At 43.2% G+C, this 14,264-nt stretch overlaps 1 long non-coding RNA gene across 1 annotated transcript in view; it reads left to right on the top strand.

Annotated features, from left to right (window-relative positions):
- The window catches only part of LOC119224530 (uncharacterized), a 32,156-nt gene extending 19,575 nt beyond the window's left edge, over positions 1-12,581 (top strand). Inside the window, exons 3-4 of the long non-coding RNA XR_005121054.2 lie at positions 9,205-9,296; positions 12,303-12,581. This is a non-coding gene — a long non-coding RNA (uncharacterized LOC119224530). The remainder of the gene's footprint in view (positions 1-9,204; positions 9,297-12,302) is intronic.
- Positions 12,582-14,264: the final 1,683 nt, after the last annotated feature.

Genomic DNA, 14,264 nt, shown 5'->3' with positions numbered 1-14,264 from the left:
CCTGACAGGAACAGAGCATAGGAAGTGGAGAAAAAGAGAGGGATGGAGTGAAAGGGTGAGATCTGCTTTCTGATCTTTTTTTTTTTTTCACACTTGCATTGTGTCTTCGTTTCACTCCATCTTCCCCTTGTTTCATTACCCTTCTATCCTCTCAGCCATGAGACCTCATCCTCGTCTGTTCGCCTCATCCTTTCATCCACACTTCCTTCCTGCATTATCCTAACAGCCACCTACTCTATTCCTACCATCTGTCCTTTGTTCCTCTTCGTTTTTGCATTTGGGATGGCGAGGGATGCATCCCTGTCATACCACCTTTGCATCACCTCTCCCATCTGGTGCGGGAGAGAGAGACAGAGAGGAGGAGCAGAAAAAAAAGAGGATTGGGAGGGGGGAGACGAGAGGAGCAGGGAAGAGAAAAGGCGCAAGAGCGAGACGAAAAGAAAAGATCACGCTGCTTCCTGGCTTAATGAACATAGGCAAAGGATGATCACAATAGAATACATTATGCTCTTGTTAGTTGAGGCAATCAATTAGCAGAGAGCGCACCACTGGCACACAATCTTTCCTGATTGGGTACAGGCTCATTCATGGCCCAAACGAGTGGCCAAAGGAACCCCCTCGCCTTGCCGTTTTTTCCCACCCTCAATGCCCAGGGCCACAAAAGATTTGATTTCACTCATCAACGTGAAAGGGAACGCCGTTGAATTTGCATTTCCGCCGCATTCACCTCAAATTAGTTGAAATATTAGCCAGGTTTTTCTGCAAGTAATGGTCCGGGCTCAATGTGTGTCTGTGCGCGTGGTTGAATGTGTGCTGACATCAAATAATATATTTATATATATATATATATATCTAAGGTATATTAACCAAACAAAATCCCAAACCCTGTAGGTTTTACCAATGCAAGTTGGTTCTGATACCAAATTGTCTATCAATCTCATCTCATGCAAATTCTTGCAGATGGATGAAATTTCTTCATCCATTCCTCCCATGCCTTTATTGAGGCAGCTATAGGAATAGCTCAAGATAATGGTAGTGTTGTATATTGTCAAAGAAGCATGGAGTAGTTCTGCTTCAACACAGGCTCAAACAACCGCTGTCCAGCTGGAGATCTGTGAAAGTGTCAGCGATGAGTCAAACACGATGCTTTCACTGAGGAATTTTGCTGTGATTCCAGGTCATAGTTGCGAAAGGATGAATAGATGGAGGCCTTTGGTTCGGGTTCATCTATTGAATAAATGTTTGACAGGTCATGTACCCTCTTTGGCCATCTGGATTGTGAGTTTGATCCAGTCAAAAATGGTGTTGTCCTGTTGTGTATTTCTATTACCAGCTTTTTAAAACTGCAGATAACTAAGCCAATCTTGTGATCAAATGCTAAGAGAAGGCAAATCAAATAGGGACCAGAAGATGATTGTGTTGAGGCAAGTGAGGGCATTTGGTTGTGATGGTGTTTTAGTTTTGTCAGAAAAGTGCAATTTTAAGTTAAGAAAGAAAAAAATTGTTTACGTTGCAATTGAAATCAATGTTGTTTAATGTGTAGCTTGTCCATCTTATGCATGTATGTAATTACATTTCACGTCACTGACTAAAGCTAAGTCAATATCAGGTTGTCGGATTTTGCCCCTTTATTGTTCTTTGGAAACTGACTTTGTGTCATTTTTTTTGTTTTGTTTTGCACAATTTTGTGTCTCTTTGTGTTTGCATGTGTGTTTGTCTTTCAGTTTTAAAGTTAAATCCCACTAAACTTTTGTTTTTTTACCTCAAAAAGTATTGAAATAAGACACACGTTGATTACATTGTAGATGAAATACCAGTCGCTAACATTCACTAATGCATAAATATAGAAAAGCATCTACTTACTATTCTCGCTCAAGGGGCTGTAAAGTGGATTTTATCTCTTTTAACATGGAGTGCATGCATAGAAGTGTTTTGTTGCTCTTCACAGTGCTACAGAATGGTGCAAGGTTGTGTTCTGACCTTTCAAAGTGATGGAATAGCATTTATTTACTATATACAGGTGTTGGTTTGTTTGGAATATTTAACTGCCAAATGCTTATAATGTATTCAGTGTTTTTAGGCTGCACATTTTGCTCTTACTCCACTTCGAAAGTTGGAATGTTTGACATCTAGTAAATGGGGAAAAGGAAAAGTGGGTCATGGAGAAAGGAATGCACACATGATTTTATATCTCTGAAAAATTCATCCATCTCCATTCACTCTTTTCTCTCTACCGTTATGTTTTTCTGGTCAGTAACGTCTCGTTCTCTCCTCTCTAGCTGTTGCTCCTTCAGTGCCTCCTGTGCTCCCTCACCACTGGGTCTCCATGTACAGGTGGTCATGCTGCTAACATTTGTGTCCAAGCCACGCCAGATGACATGGCCTTTACTACCCCTCGCTGGGTCACCCTTCGCCATACTTACCCCCCACCGCCATTCTTAACCCACAAATTCCTCTTCATCCACCTGCACACTGAACTTGTGTCTGTTTGTGTTTGTATTTGTGTACTCTGGGACCTTCCTGTGTGTACAAAGGCTGTGTGTTTAAGCCATGTCCAGATCAGCCACATTTTGTGCTTGCCTGTAGCATGTGTGCACAGTCGGGGACATGGTATAGAGCGAGCCTCTTTCTCTGCTGGATGCAGGGTGAGCAAATCACTGCAGGCAGGCACACAACAAAGTGGATAGCTCACTCTCATATGATACTACAGTACAAACACATGAGGTCTATTCTAAGAAAGGCAATAACCCGAAAAGATGTCCTATGTCTTTGTTGTAGGAAACTGTTTAAAAGTTCCACTTTTGGAGAAAGTAACACTTACTTTCTCTTTGGCCATATAATCTCATCGACATTATTCACTAGATTCTTGGGAAATATTTGACCCTGACTGCAATACAAAATCTTTGTAAGAGCTATTTTGTGCAAAGCCTCATTATTGTTCTTCTCAAACACACACGCACAAACGTACAGACATGCTCACCGTCCCTGCAGCCATGGGACTGGAGAATGCTGAGGTTCAAGGTCATTTCAAGTATTCAGCAGCCTGGGGCTGTCCTTTGTCAGTGCATCACATCCTTTTGCAAACACACACACACACACACACACTCTCGGATGCACGCGCAAACGCATTGTTGTGGGCAGGCGTACATTCTACACACCCCATCTCACAAACGCTTGCATCCGAGACAGAGAAGTGTCTGTCAGGTGAGAACATGACACTTTGTAAGTCCACTCACATGCACTAACAGTCACTGGTGTGAATCTCCAATCGGCACAATTATCAAGGTTATTTTCTGTACCATAAATAGTCAAGACACAAAAGAAAGGTATCACTGTTGGGCAATTGCTAATGTTTGTTATCATTTGGATATTCTTCTGTTCATTCTTGAGCTTAAGTCCACATATTGTGTTGAATTGCCTGAATATTTGTTGACAGTAACTATTATTCTACAGACTAAAGTATACCTTTTTTTGGTTTCTATGAATTAAAAGAGTGAGAATTTGTGTCACTGTTTTTTTTTTTAAAGACGGAACAAAGGTGAGGGAGAGAGAGAGCCACCAGCAGTGGGTGTGATTAGCTCCTTTGTTGGAGGTCTGTTGGGCTTCATTGGCTCCAGAGAATGGCTTCCTAATGAACCCAGCCAAGCTTGGACCAAACTTTGTGCTCAAGACAAACTAAGTTATGGTGGTCTGGCAGAGCGCTGAGGACACGCCGACTGATATACAACGCCAGGACATATGGTCACCCCCCCCCGCCCCCACCCCGCCCATACTGGGCCCCCTCTCAGCCACTATCTCATGCCCTGGCTTCTGTGTGTGAACTTCTTTCTGTGTACGTCTCACAGGGGATACACACAGGAATCATGTTTATAGTGTGGGATGTTGTGCTTGTTTGATAACTCATTTGAACAGAGGAGGAACGGGGAACCGACGTGGAAACACACAGAGTGGGGGGGGGGGGGGGGGGAGGCAAATGGCAGGGAGGCTGGTTGATGCTTACTGAAAGTGACAGAGGAGAGAGGGCTGCAGGCATTGTCTTTCCAGCTGACCCCAATGCAGAATCCTTTCTGACACATCCTACAAGACATAAAAGTAACTGAGTAAATCAGCCCAACCTGGCTGTTGTGTGGCAGGGAAAAAATATGGAAGCGAATCACTTGGTATCATAAACAAGAATGTGAAAGAAAGAAGCGTAAAGACCTCTATGCACTTATAAATCGCTCGTGCTGGTAATTAGCAGAGAAGCAAAGGATTAAATAGCTAATGCAAAGTGTGTGAAGAAGAGGCGCAGGTGAGCCCGAGTGCAGTTTGAAGCTAATTGTTTGGGTCAGGGTGGGAGCGTGGGGACGGATGGCTTCCGTGTCCCACCAACAAGGCTCTCAGTAACTGAGCCGGCGAGGGGGAGAATGGGTCCACTGCAGTGCCACACAGCATGCTCAAACAACACTTATTCTACTGGCCAAACTGTCAGCCAGAACAACTTCATTGTGCCCAAAATTGGAGTTGAATGCAAGGCAGAGACTTGGGAGGGGGGGCAGTGGGAAGGTTGAAAGAAAGAAGTGGAGGATGCAAAGATAGAGAGGGAGAGACGAAAGAGGGGGTTCTGTGGGAAACATGGGGGACTGGAAAAGGGGGAGAACCAGAGAAAGTGCAGCGCTGGGAATGAATAGGGTCAGATGGTGCCAGTTCATTTCAGTGAGGAGAATTCCCACAGATCGTACACGAGGGGCAGACGCCCAGGAGGAAGGCAGAGGGTCAAGCGGAAACATATTAAAATACGTTGTGGGTGGCGTGGCTGAACTGTAAAAGTTTTGTATTCTAGTGTCTGTATTGCCACCACGTTTGTTCACACTTTTCACCCCAGGAGGGAGGCCAGTCACAGGCTTTGAACTCTGATTTGTACAGAAAAGCAACAAAAAGCCCCTTTGGACAGATGCCCAACCAGTCTAAAACAATCCGACGTCAACATTCTCCTCCTGGTCTCCCTTCCTACGGGCTATTTAAAATTAATCTTCCTAGCTTCAGTAACTATTGCTAAAAGAGTGAAGAAGTTTAGAAAGAAGCGTAAAATCTGTGACTCTGCGTGTAGGTGTGTGTGTGTGTGTGTTCACTCCTGCGTGTGGTTTGCTCTTGACTCTTCTTGTGTGTGTGTGTGTGTAAAAAATGCAGAAATGTACACACACCCCCGTCTGATCCAGAGCTAGCCCTACAGCTCCCAGAGACTCAACAAAAGGCCTCCTCTATCCATTGTATGAGCGGTGTGTTTCCCAGGAGGGATCGAGCTCAGTGGGAGAAGGGCCCCGGATTGCTTTCTCCTGACATAGATGTTTATTCGCTCTATGGTCCAGCAGAACACCCTCAAAAAGGAATGGCCTTAGCATTTTGATGTGCGTGACACATAGTTTGGGAAAAGAGAAGAGGGGCTCGAAGGTGTGAAGAAGAGAAAGAGAGTCAGAGTGTCTTGACAGATGAACTGACAAACGAGACAGACAGAGAGAGAAAGAGCCCGTCTGTGATGGAGCTCTATTTGCCTTCCCATGAAAACGAAAATTCATGATCTCCGCCATTTGATTTGCCTCTCTTGTCTTTACTCAAGTCAGCTTCCTTGTCAACCTTGTTCATGGATGTAGATCCATCCAGGGGAGGGGGGGGGGGGGGGGGGAGATTCCCCCCTGATCTTGACAAGCTCCCCCATCCCTGACTGCATACTAATTTCTCCAGAACTATTGAACCAAAATAAAACAAACACAAATTGCCAGGTCTGCTCTTGAGGGTTTGGGAGGCAGGGTCTTATAGCGGAAAGTAGCTCTGTCTATTGTGTGTCTGTAATTAATCCGATTGTCAGGTGTGGGCAGAGAAGCTTGCAGGGATCTTTAGGATCCGTCACTATGGCTGAATTTAAAATCTGAGCGAAGAATAAAAAAAAACATCCACTATTTCTTCACCAGTCTGGTAAAAGTCCATCAAATGTTCAAAGCAATTAGTTGGAGAATAACGGATTTCTAACAAAGACAAACATGTGTTTTTCTTTAAAGACAATAGTCTCTCCTCAACTGCTCTCTCTTCACCAGTTGTGTTTCACTAAGAGTTTATTACTTTCAACGGCAAAATCAAGTTTCACTGAGATTTAAAGGGCCTGCAGGGTTGACCACGGATCTCAGTTTAGCTGCAGAAGCCGACAGTTGAAAACAAACACGTTAGGCTATCCATTTAATCTGCTGAACACCATTATCGTCTAAGATAACGCTGTAACCCCCTCCATACCTGTACGTACACACCCGTCCGACCACTCTCTCCCTCTACACCCTTTGAGGTAAAAGCTTGTGTGTTGGGGCTGAGAGTGAATGTAAGCCTTTGTGAGGGTGTAACCGGACTCCACAGCAGGTTGTTTGATCCGGTTTTTCGCCTTGAAAAGCCCTTTTTTTTTTTTTACCATCCCATCAGTTGAGAAGTTCAGACAACGGACACTATTTGTAGACTCTGCTGTCTGTCTGCTTCTTTTTTTCTTCTTTCTTCTTTTTCTTCATCACTTTGTCCCTCTTTGTCAGTCTAAATCCAAACACAGATTCAGATTTGAGTCTGAAGCTTTAATTACCATAAGAGGAGCGTGCCCTCACTCACAAACTGTATTTACACACGGACATATGTTTTTAGACACGGTCTGTCGCTCTCTATTCCTGCCTGCGTCTCTCTCCGTTTTTCTTTAAACAGGATCTTATTGTTCCGGTCTCTCGACACATACGCTGGGATTATATTTCTCGCTTGCAACTCTGGTTTGGCAACAGCAGAGGAGAATGATACAGGAAAGTGTCTAAATGACAAAAGTTGGAGGGAAGAATTTAGTACATTTTTTTTGCTTGACCACAACATTCTTTGTGAAACATCTCATGGTGTTAATGTTGGCCCAACATTATCCAGTGATTTACATCAGAACCCACTCGCTGTATTGTTGTGTTAAGTTTTGGTGCTTGTTTACGCTTTAGTTAATGTTTTAAACCATCGTATTGTGAATTTTTGATCCTTTTGACGTTGATGGTAGACAATGTGCATGCATATATTCTTGCCCCACTGTGGCGGCTGTTTTGTAGGTCAGCTTTCTTCCCTAAGAGGCATAGATGAAGAGTTTATGGGGGGATGGAATGGCGCTGCATGTTTTTGCAGGGAGACACACACACTCACCGATCTGTGCCCCAAACTCATTTCAGACAAGAGAATCGGTTCCTTAATTTGCATAAGAATAATTGACACTTCAAATTAGTCTTCCAATCAAAGTAGATCCTTTTTTGCAGCACATGTGCAGACATTGCACAGCCATATTGGAAAATATGAAAGGGAGGGCAAAAGAAGCACCGTTGTGAGGGGAGGCGTCATAAAAAGATTAACCCTTTCATTTCCTCATCTCAGAGTAGAAGATGGATGTGCCTTTTTATTGCAAATATAACTTTGATAGTAAAACTGAATTTTGTAGAGAAATAATAAAGGATTTATTCTCTAAATAAAGGGATCATATGCCTGCTAGGGCAAAAACAAGTCTGATTGATGTTTACAACACTTATATTCATCTGAGTGGCGTTGGGCGGAAGCAAAGAGGGTAACTGCTACTAAGGAGAGTGTCCGTGCACGTCTGCGTGTGTGTGTTTGTGTGTGTGTGTGTGTGTGTGGGTGAATTGAGGGTTTGCCCACATTAAATCATTAAACCAACTGCAATGTTGAATTATTGATAATGGCTAAAGAAAAGGATCAGGATTAACTCCACGCTTAACCATGGCCCTCAGGGCTAACACACAAATCCATACACACACTACATTACATTCTTCTTCACAGTTTTGACACATTTCATAGGTTTTCTCCAACAAGATTCAACGTGTGCATGCAAAGCAATTGCTCTTTCTGTATGTTATTGCTCCCTCGCAGTTACATTAAAACCCACTCCCGTTAAGAGCAATGGACGCACGCCCCCCACATTGGGACAAGATAGCAGCTGTGTTCTTGCAGGCCTACCCAGCTGACAGGAAGAAAGCTTTTTCTAGGCTGAGCTGGTTTTCGGGGAAAATAAGGGACAGGGATTCAGTTTAGGGGGAAGGGGATAGAGAAAGGGGGCTGAGGGTTAGGGGGAATAAAGGGGGGGGGGGGGGGGGGGGTTCGGCGCCAGCCCCTCTGAAGCGCTCAGCATCCCCCCGCTTACGGGATGGCGGATGTGTCTGGGGGTATCCATGACAACACTGCTGCATGCCAGGCACATACCACGGCAACATGGCCTGGTAGAGTTAGTGTGTGTGTGTCCTTGAGGGGTTGGGTGAGGGGGGGGTCCATTAAGTCCTACATATCTCAGTAACAGTAATATTCACTCATTCTGACAGGGAAGCTGCTGCTTTTTTTTGACAGCTGTGTCATAACCAGTATGCATTGATTAAAAAGAAACTTCTCGTACCGCACGGTTTCATTCTTTTACCATGTGTTTTACTTTTAGAGTCACAGACAGCTGCGTCTCCACATTCAGTCGGGTCTAAAGCACAGGTCAGGATTCACTGAATCTATAACTAACATGCGTACACACTGACCCAAACTATTTCACACACACACACACACAGTAGCGCTGGCATAGATCAAGCTGTGTTATAATAATCCCATCTGGGACGGCCCAGATGCTCACTCATAGAGTACTCACATAATGATGCTCTGATGAGATCCTGCGTGTCTGTACAAGAGATGATATAAGATGCTTTATACGTCATGGGTTATATCGTTTTTTTAAACCCACATCCCTGCCCACATGCTCACATACACATGCATGTAGACTCAGACTCAGATCCTCAGGGAGTGTATTTTTAACCCCGACTTCCTGTGCATTTGCTGTGGGGTTAAAGGCCGGAATGGTGAATCAAGTGAATAATTCACAATAGCTGAAACTCTTTCGATGTAACCTCAGAAATAATGGGGGATGGAGACTAGTAAGAGTTGCATGGTGGCACAAAGTCATCCTTTTCATTCTTACTCAGTGTTTTGAGTTAGTAGTAGTAAAAAGTAAAGGGAAACAAGCAGGTCAAGAGCCAAAAGCAATAAGTCATCCTGGACTCTTATTGTTCAAAGTCTGGTTCTTGGCAGAATCTGTGAAATGAAATGACACCTTGCATGTATGTGTGCTTATCTCAGTGTATCTGTACGTCTACTGTACTAATCAATATGCTTATTGTGTCTTTCCAGGTTGGATGGAGATCTTGTGGATTGTGACTCAGAAATAAATGGCACAATGTGTGGATTCTTCAGGCGTCAAGGATATTCAGCTGAGCTCAAAGGTGACTTCACTCTCTCCTTTTAAGCGTCAAAATGTCTGCCATCTTATATGGGCTATATTTTATGAATCCTGCGCTGTGGATGAGCGGTCGTTGCCTTTTTCTTCTCAGTGAATTCTATATGAACGAGTTTGTATATTTAAGTGACATTGCTTTAGACAAATGATGAAGGATTGATGGAGACACAAAGAGAAAAATTCTCAGCTAATGAAATTGCCTGACCCACATTTTTTAGTGCTATCCATTTCTCCAAAGACACAGAAAGGGCATTTATACAGGTAAACCATGACTGGTCCCTGAAGTGAAATAGGGTTGTTTCTGAAGGAAGAGTAGCATCCATTATTTACTATACTGGGGTTGCTAGACACTTAGGAGGTAATGCAGTGTTTCAAGCATACAAAACATAGAACCTTCTTGGTGCTGGCGAGGATATTGTCGTGCGTTTTGAACATGTTTGTTTCGATCCATACTGACAGATGAAAAATAGTATGTCTCCCTAAGGTTCAGAAGCATGGGCAGAGATATACAGAGAAAGTATGAGAGGGACAGAATATGATGGTGAAGAGATGTGTTTGTGTTCGTGTCAGGCATCGCTGCAAGCGGCCGTTTTTGGTATTAATATCTGTATATTTATTTATCTGTGACTCTTTTTTCACAAAGTCTGTTTGTTGGCATCCCTATTTGTCCAAAGTCACCCCAGTCCTAGATTACATAATGCAAGTAGTCCTACACGTGTTTACACCTGTATGTGTGAATGCTGGTGCATTAATCAGGTTTCTCCTCAACTCAGTCTGTATCAACTGTCTCTTCCAGTTCTGATACTTTAGTTGAGTCGTATTCTCTCTAGATTGGCAGCAGCATCAGTCCTCTCCTCATGGAGAGTGGAAGCATCTGACTACTGACTAGAGTCCACTGGGAGTAGTTAGCAGAAGGAGTGCCATTCAACTATTCTACCCTGTTATCAGACAAGGCACCACTTGTCGATTTCCCAGGGGACACTTTGACATAAAATCCTTTATCGTGGAATGGGGGGGGGTGGGGGACCACTCCCAAAAATCCTCCATTTCTCCACAGTAGTGCCAGAACATTGAAACACTTTAACCACCAAACACCAACCTGTTTGGATTAGTCAAACTGGGTCCATTTGGCAATCCAAAGGAGAGAAGTTAACCTTATAAGAAAAACATATTCCAATGCCCTGTGGGTCTGCTATTAAGCAACATCGAGAAATACCTCAACATGTCTACCTCGGCAGTCGATTTAGTCGATAGAAGAACTGCCCCAAGTTGTAAGAGGCGACATTACTTTTTCTACACGGCCATTATCCTGTTTTGAAAGGTTGGCTTGGTTTAAAGACAGAAGACTTGCATACCTGTCCATGTTTGAGTTTAAGAAAGGCATCAAGCGGCTAGGAAGCAAAATGCATATCTTACATATAATTTAGAAATTATTTTCCATAATTTTACATATAATTGAAAGGAAGTACCTCTGCAACTGATGTTTTTGTGTAGTAATTTTTTACTAGTTTTGTGCATCATTGTTGCCGCTATTTTTAATTCAACTTAAAAAACAAGCTCTAATTCTCCTGTTCAACAAGCAAATGTCAAATGCTTTGTTTGATGTAACCCGAGTATCAAAGGCACTAAGAATTATCAGCAAAGCAGTGAAATCGCACACACAGAATATACACATCCCGGTGCTTTGCACAACTGCTGTATCAGCAGAGAAGATGAGGAGGATGCCAAGGGAGGCACATGTAGCTTTGACGAGGATCAGCTGCCACAGATGGACAGGCAGGCCAAGAAGGCAGCGTGTGCCCTTGAGGTGCTGTGTGCAGGCAGGGTGGTTTGCTTGGCTTGTCTACATCCACCTCCTTCATCTTTTGCACTTGGGTTGAGTTGGGTGTTGATGTCCAAGGGACCCCCTGCCAGCCCTGAACTGTTTTATACTGGAAGCCAAACATCAAAGAAATGGAGGCCAAAAAAGGAGACAATGTGGCCAAAAAAGTACCTTCTTATTTTTTCAAATCTGTGGAAAGCACTGAGGGGAGTTGCAGACTTGTAGCAACTTTCCAGAGATTTCCAGTGTCTGACTGGATGAATCAGCAAATTCATTTAGAGTAGACCTTCAGGAACACTTCCGTGGGATCCTAAAATATCATGTTGGTTTTCCTTTGTTATCTTGTGCAGATAACGACCCCATTGAAGATTTAACCGAGCCAGTCGGGCATCCTTGCTGTTCTGTACAGCCCATACATTCATGTTGGACCCCAGAATACCTTTCAAGCTTGTCAACAAGCTTTATAGTTCCAGAGAAATGTAATACCATAATGTCTTTCTGGGGGAAGGAGTGTCAGGTATGGCTAGAGTAATGGAGAAAGGGCTTGAAGTGCAGGTAACCCGGGTCCGGCCCGGGTGCAAAGGGGATCCGATAAGGCGTTCCCCAGACCCTACAGGCTCCCGCTCTCTATGCGAGAATAATAAGCAGCTGTAACCCTGAGACACTCCCAGGCCTGTGTCCTCAGCTACAAAAACTTCCACCGGGCGTCTTATCAGGTTCTAAGGATATCACGTAAGACAATACATGTGAGAAGTGCAGTGCAAACAATGGGAGGAAAGTGCAGCGCGATACAAGGGGGGACCAATGTCAGCGACTATTGTTGAGGCCTTTGTCACCGTCAAGCACACGGGGAACACACAGCTCACTGAACTCTTTTCATTCAAGGATCTTGTTTTAAGATGTGATAAAACACGACAAGTGCCTTCCCACAGTAAAGGAAGATTTTACACACGGAAGTTATGTGTTTGTCACAGAAAAAAATGCCAGATCTCCCCTGGCTGGGAAAAAGGGGTTTAGTTTCACTTTTTGTTTCTACAAGAGAAGTTGCTGTAGAAGGTCTTGTGTTACACAGAATGTGGTGAAGATTTACGAGCGTTACTTCGTGGAGCTTTGATGTAATAATATGTAATAAAACAGTTTTTTCATTATTTTCTCTCTATCTCTTTGTAGGGTCATCCTGATCAACAAGAGGGGGCTGAATTTCTTCAAAATAAGAGCATCAAGACCTCCAGTGATAAGCTCTGTGAGCTTAACATGATCTGCAACCCTTGAACCTGCACTGTACTTTCCATTGCTGTATTTCTGTTAATTGGCTGCATAATACTGCACTACTAGCAGGCCCAGAGTGGGGCCACTTTTCAGTCTGGGAATTTCAGGCCCAAGATCGGCTCACTTTATCTATAACTGTGTCATATACTGCTCTTTCTTACATTAAATAACTTTAATTCATATTGTTTACTCAGTTTTCCTCTCTATCTGTCCCTGTAGTCATGGCCTCCTCAATGCAAATTTTGGGCTCATCATTTTCAGCTTACGTGTTGCTCAGAAACTACAAAGATTAAGTCACAGATCAAGTTTGAGTTTTTTAATGAATATTTGCATAATATTTCCAAATCGCCATACACCGTGTTCCACATTATTATGCAAATTGAATTTAAGGGTCATAAAGATTTATTGTTTAGTTTTTCAATTAAACTCATGGATGGTATTGTGTCTCAGGGATGATTGAAATCAATCTCAGACACCTGTGATAACTAGTTTGCCAGGTGAGCCCAATCAAAGGAAAACGACTTAAGAAGGATGTTCCACATTATTAAGCAAGCTACATTTTTCAGGCAGAATGGGGAAGAAAAATGATCTCGCTGCTGCTGAAAAGCGACAAATAGTGCAATACCTTGGTCAAGGTATCACAACATTGGATATTTCCAAAAGAATTGCGCGTCATCATCGGACGGTGAAGAAATTTGTCACCGCGTCACAGCACAAGCGGGTTCGTTCTGACAAAGGCAAAATAAGGAAGATATCTGCCAATCAAATGCGTAGGGTTAAGAGAGCAGCCACTAAAATGCCATTAAAAAGCAGCAAACAGGTGTTTGAAGCCGCTGGTGCCTCTGGAGTCTCGCGAACTTCGAGATGTAGGATCCTCAAGAGGTTTGCAAGTGCCTTTAAACCTGTTATTCGACCACCCCTAAACCACCCAACAAGGCTGAGACGTCAACAAGGAGGTGGCGGAGTCATGTTTTGGGCCGGAGTCATGGGGAGAGAGCTGGTAGGCCCCTTCAGGGTCCCTGACGGTGTGAAAATGACCGTGGCAAATTATGTAGAGTTTCTGACTGACCACTTTCTTCCGTGGTACAAAAAGAAGAAGAACCGTGCCTTCCGTAGCAAAGTCATATTCATGCGTGACAATGCACCATCTCATCCTGCAAAGAATACCTCTGGGCCTTTGGCTGCTATGGGCGTAGAAGGAGAGAAACTCATGGCGTGGCCCCCATCTTCCCCTGACCTTAACCCTATTGAGAACCTTTGGAGCATCATCAAGCAAAAGATCTATGTGGGTGGAAGGCAGTTCACATCCAACAGGTGCTCTGGGAGGCTATTATGGCATCCTGCAAAGACATTAAAGCAGAAACTATCAAAGAACTCACGAGTTCAATGGATGCAAGAATTGGGAAGTTGAAATCAAAGAAGGGGTCCTACGTTAACATGTAACGTGACCTGTTAAGAAGTTCTTGATTCAAACTTTTTTTGATTTCATTAAATATGACCTGCTTATGCTTCAAATTCAACAAATGACAATTTTAGTTCTTTACAACCTATAAAATATCTTAATACTTACACAATAATACAAAAAATTACTGTTACCATTGGAAGGTTTGTTCAATAAAATTGCCCACCGGGAACTCTCCCGATTACACACCCCGGGGCAGACTACTGGTCACAGACAAATCATGTGACCACGCATACCAACATACTTAATTGTGTTATATATTTTGTTATTTTATATGGAAGAATACTTAGGATAAAAAATGTTCTCACGTTGAGACCTGTTTTCTTTTCATATTATTATTGAGTTTAAAAAGTATATATTTTTTGCAGCTTAATAAAGGCCTTTTCTTCTTTTAACTGATG

Source organism: Pungitius pungitius, chromosome 5 (genome assembly GCF_949316345.1).
Source record: "Pungitius pungitius chromosome 5, fPunPun2.1, whole genome shotgun sequence".
NCBI classification, from domain to species: domain Eukaryota; kingdom Metazoa; phylum Chordata; class Actinopteri; order Perciformes; family Gasterosteidae; genus Pungitius; species Pungitius pungitius.
Note: the sequence above shows the minus strand (reverse complement) of the source record. Positions and strands in the feature narration are given on the sequence as shown.